The following is a 6,028-nucleotide window of genomic DNA, read 5'->3' as shown; positions in this document are numbered from 1 at the left end:
ATAAAGAAGAGCCACATTCTCAAATGTACCAAGCACATTACTTGTAAGATTTGTATAGCACTATTACATGTTTTAATAGTGGCACATTATATAATCTACAGACAAAAACAGCTTTTCATTCAGGGTTACAATTTTTAGGACAATCTAGAATTGCACAAAAACAGCTGTATATATATATATTCAAAGTGAACCTATCAAAGTGATTACAACTCTGGGTCCTCTGGCCAGTTCCATTTCATCCCACCAGTAGGACAGGCGACTCCTATTGTAGCTAATTTATTTTCTTATAAGGCATTTTTCTTTCAGTGGTGCTGGAGGCCATGGTATTTGTGAGCAAGCTATTATTCTGTATATGTATGTAAATTGTGATTCTCAATATAATAACTGTAAATATCAGTGTACATTTTGTTAAACGACTGTGAGGAGTATATACTGTATGACTATACAAACAAGTTGTATTCATGTATTATTGAGTATCTATGATGTACATTGTAAACTTAGAATATCTATTTTGTACATGTCTGTACATGTGTATGTATTGTGTAATGATTGTGTCTGATGTGTCAACATGTTTGTTGGAAAAGGCTGAGTGTGTTGTTTTTGTGAGTACTTTTACTTGTTCTTCCCTCTGAATCATGCACATGATCATGTTTTCTCTGGTCTTCTCTGTGTTACATTCGTTCACTTTTAAAGATTTCATTGATAATGTTTGTTTAGTTATTGATGTTAACGTATGATTTAATATTGTTCGGATATTCTGCACTCGATTCGGTGTGCTCTATTCAATATTATCATTTGCTGCTGCCATTTTGTGAAAACGACAGAACCTCTTGCACTTCTTAGTTTACTCTGACAACATTCTGTGTTGTTTATTTTATTAAAATTAGAAAAAGAAAATTTAGGCATCAAGCTAAAGCAACACAATTTGTGTGTTGAAATACAAAAGAGGAGTATGTGTGTGTATATATATATATATATATATATATATATATATATATATATATATATATATATATATATATATATATATATATATATATATATAAAGGAACACACTCTGGAAGTGTGTTTTATCAGTAGGGATATGTTTTGTGAATGTAAACGTATTCTGACCATGTTAAGAACCGCAATATTATTTTTTAATTTATTTACAGAAAAACACAATCATGCCTTTTCATTAATTGTTTTTGTTTTTATCTTGAAAATGATGTAAAGTCTATATGTTTGTGCTGTACTAGTTTTAGGTGCAAAAAAGCAATATTTCTGCAGGTACTTCAGCAAATGTGGACCATAGATAGACAGAAGATGGGACAGTTTGAGGTAATATCACAGTCATGGGGATTGTTGTGACCAGCATTGCCTGTGTTGTTGATGTGTAGCTCTTACACAAAATGAAAAATTGCCATAATGCAGTACATTAGGATGTTTTCACTCGATATGGCACCACCACACACCCTGTTTATTAGGGTGAAAAGAACATTAATATGCTAGTACTTATCTGTACCAAGGACTCATGATGTCAGTGTCATTGATATTGTACAGTATTTCTGATACACTTGGGAACAAAATGAGCTATATGACTACTGTATATGGTCTATCACAAAAATCATCAATAAAGAGTTTATTCTCAGGTCTGTACTCATTTTCATTTTAAAAGCTACAAAGAATGGATTTTTTTTTAATGAAGGATTTACACCATTGGCAGGAGCCACAGCCAATGTGGAGAAGAATAAAATTGTACACAGGAGTGTGACAGTGAAGTAGTCTAATACCACACTGTAAGGAAATGGTTCAGGACTAATGGAGCTTTATAGGAATTAAACATTTTTATTATTAGTACAGTACCTCACACTTATGAAGCTCATATAGCCTTCAGACCACATTCTTACTTTTATTATCCTTAGATGCCACACAGAGTCAGACTTTGTCTCTGAGTTTCTCCTTGCTCACCACAACAGGCCTATTCAGAACATTGTGACCTAATGCTTTCTCCTTCAGAAAAATTGTACCCACACAGAATGATGTACATGAAGTGTAGTCATCATGGTAAAGAGATATAGAAAGAAAGGAGAAATGGGATATAGGTCAGTAGTTTATCTAGAAGTATATGGTTATAGTTGCTTCTTTGAAAGTGATGAAGGTGAAGAGGTTTTGTAAGATTGTCTGGAGCATTGTGTTGGTGATGGGTTCCAGTGGCCAGGTGAGCTGCAAGATGTCTTGTGTAGAAAGAGAAAAAACATGTTTTTTGTTTTTTTTTTGCAGTGTAGTAGTTCTCTGCACAGAACATCCATTACGTACGTCAGTAGGATGACAAGACTTCTTAGGACTGAGATCAAAAGGAGGGGCAGTTAATGGATAAGAAACTTTTCGCAGCTAACTCAAGTGGTACTGTAGAGAGGAATAGAAGTCAGATGATTCTGGAAGCTAGGATCATTTTTTATACTCACTTTTAATAAGGAGAGATGAAATAAGTGAAGACTGTGGAAAGTAGGAGAATATGAGTAGTTGGTGAGAGGCAGGGTATGAAGGGCAAGAGTTGAGGACACAAAAAATATCAGGTCATAAAAGTGCAAAAGTGCAAAAGCGGGACTATACATCATTGGAACCAACACAAACGCATTCCATTGCTCAAGAAAGTATCACGTGAAATTATCAGAGAGTCAGTCGATGTGGAGATTTTTGTGGTAGCAGCTTTGACTCTGTTTGGAAGATTGGGGTTCAAACCCCAGCACGGTCACTGTTGAGCACTTGACCCCAACTGCGCTCTGACCCGAACTTCCAAAAGCTGGGATATATGGAGAAAATTGCTGCAAAGTAATGTGTGGCAATGATAAATGCTTTGTCAGAAAAGAGTAAGTGATTCAAACTGTTTTCTTAAAAATTCTGTTCTTGTTGAAAGGTTTTTCTCTTTTATCCGGTACTGTACTCAGTCATAGTGATGTGCACAAAATCGTTAATCAATTCTAATATCAATAGCAATTAATTATAAGCTTTCATGAGTCATGAATTCTTGGGCTGCATCCCAAATGGCACACTGCCATACAAAAGAGCCACACTTATGTACAGCTATACAAATATACAAATAATTGCATCATGCAATTTGGGCCAATTGAAGCATGACAAAAAGACACTGAAACACAAGAATGAATATACATAGGAGTCACAGGACACAGGAGAGGAGGATTGAGACAGGTGACAAGGAAATGTGCAGGAGCTGATGGGTAATGTAGTTGAGCATGATCTGGCATAACCGTAACACTTTTATATCAATAATCAAATTTGGATTACAGTCGTTTTCTTTTAATTATCATCATTAATTATCATCTGGTCTTAGAAATAACATATTCAGACTACATTATGAAAGTATACAGCTAGTGCAGACAGAATACACATAACATACACATACACACAGAAAGTTAAACACTCAGTCACAACCTGCAGACTAGAGTGTGAGTCACTGTATTGAGTGCTGGCTTCTCTCTTGCTCCTTACAGCCTACACACATGAATAGCACTTTGGGGGGAGAGAATAGCAGAGTACAATGAAAGCAATCGCAACAAAAAGAAAGAAATGACATTTTATTTAACACATACCACCAAACACCTACAATGTAAAACACCTGAGTGTTTTTAGCTCTTTTCCATAGAATTGTTACATACTATATTGAGGTACTTTAGTTTTCATTTTCTGGTAAATATTTGTACTTTTTATGTTTAGACAAAATGCTATTCACTGCAGAATGCATGAAACAAGTATCAGGGAAAAAGCACATTTGATTTACTTGCCTAAGACTACTATAGAATCCATTTTCCAACAGAAAATGAATCCATTGAGATAATGAGTCCATTGTTTGTATCCATTGACAATTAATCGTTCCCTATTGATAGAACTTGTCTAATAAAAACAGGTGTAAATTTTCACATTTCTGTGTCCTGAGTAAAATGTAAGAGAGTTCATATCAAACCCTGCACCCTGCCTTTATTCCAAGCCTTATGTTGATTGTTGTAACTTCCTATGTCTAAAGTGTGTCTCTGGTCAGTTATGTAAAGGCAAAGTCAACCGATAAGAGCTAGTCCTCTTAGCTGACATAAAAAATTAATATCTTCAGATGGATCAAGATGCAGCTAAGGGATGCTGGAGAAAAAAATGTGCATAAAGATAGTCTCTAAGTATGTGTCAGTATTATATAGGTTATCTCTACATGTACACTATACATTTGATTGAATAACCTTGAACAGATACAAGGAAAGTATATGTTGCTTTGTCCAGTCAACCATAACTGCATTCATGTCCTTTTTAAACCCTCTGCGCATGCCTTTTAGGGCCATTTCAATAATTGGATGAAATGACTGCAGGGTGCCGTGATCAAGCAGATTGCCTCCCTAAATGGGCGAATTGCTTTTGAGATGTATGTCCGCTGGCCATTATTGTCACATGGGTAATTGAGCTGTGAGCTGCTAGCAAGTAACCAGGCATTAGCAAGGCTCTATATCTCAGCTCTGACACAAATTATCGCATGCAAGTCTGGGGGAGGCAAGTGGCCCTTATACTGCAAAAGGCAGGATAAACAGCGGTCATTGACAACTGAACATCAGCAACCATTTGAGCTATTGAACGCTGACTGTCCTCTGTGGTTCTAAAAGCAGGGTGATTTACTAAAGACGAGAGAAAATCCTAACAGCTTCTCAGGTGAAGATTCACATGGAAATGGTCGATAGAATAAATAAACATATCACTGAAGATATTTTTTATGGTTTCTGTACTGTTGGTATTTTTATAAGCAGGGTTTATAGCATGTCTCACTATAATAGACTAAAGCTACGAGTCGGACCATTGCTATAATGCATATCTAAGTAACTAATAGCCACTATATACAGTATGCAACAATTTTTCATTAAATCTATCATTAAACAATCTTAATCATATAACCAAGTAAAGTGGATTTCTATTGTCATTACTCTATATAACTTGAATACATTAGGAAAAAGAAAATCTCATTCCTCCCACACTGTGAAACACATAACAGTATGCAACACTACATAAAGTGCAAATAATATGCACAGAAAAGAGCAACAGATAAACAGGACGATAAACAAACACAGGTCTATTGGATTTAACCAAACATATCTACTATATTTTAATAGTCACATATCTGCAATTAGCTGGAAAATAGTGATTATTTTCCTTCTTCGTTTTGGTGCCCAAACACAGAAAATTGCCAGAGAAAACAGACAGCCTTGACTTGGTTCGGAAGTTTTGTTTTGTACTGTAGCTGCATCAGATTTGAACTTTCACATTTTCCTCTGTGTTCTCTTTGAAGAACATCCTTCTCATTATATCCGGTAAAAACACCTCTCTCCACACATGCACAATATCAATCACACTCCCACAAACACGCGTACATCTCTCTCTCTCTCTCTCTCTCTCTCTCTCTCTCTCTCTCTCTCTCTCTCTCTCTCTCTCTCTCTCACACACACACACACACACACACACACACACACACACACACACACATTATTCACTATCAAACTACGCACATCCTCTCATACCATACATCCTCTCACTCACACACTCACATACACAGCTGCATTTGACATCCTGGCAGTTTAATTAAAGCAGGGGATGCACTGGATTGCAGGTTCCTTTGTACATGTTTACTTGGCTAAGAGGCCAGTGGTGAGAGGGGCCACTTCCCCTTTTCCCACCATTGGAACCGGATTTAGAAACAAACATCCTTCTGATTCTCAGGCTTTCAGCTTACACATCACGAAAAGTTTCAAGTATCTGGTTCCTTTAATACTAGTACACTTTGTATACACAAGGTTATATGTCCATGTAACATGAGGTTATATATACCACAGTACAGAACACAGAGCTACTGCCCCCCCCACACACACACACACATACACATCTGTGTTTTATAAACAGTACTATTCTAATATTTCTGTAAAATTATGAGTATGTATCCCATGACTAGTGAGCAACTTTGATTTAGATCATATTGTTTACTTTATCTAACAAACTAAGG

Source organism: Tachysurus fulvidraco, chromosome 14 (assembly GCF_022655615.1).
Source record: "Tachysurus fulvidraco isolate hzauxx_2018 chromosome 14, HZAU_PFXX_2.0, whole genome shotgun sequence".
Taxonomy (NCBI): Eukaryota; Metazoa; Chordata; class Actinopteri; order Siluriformes; family Bagridae; genus Tachysurus; species Tachysurus fulvidraco.
This window is presented reverse-complemented; position numbering follows the sequence as displayed.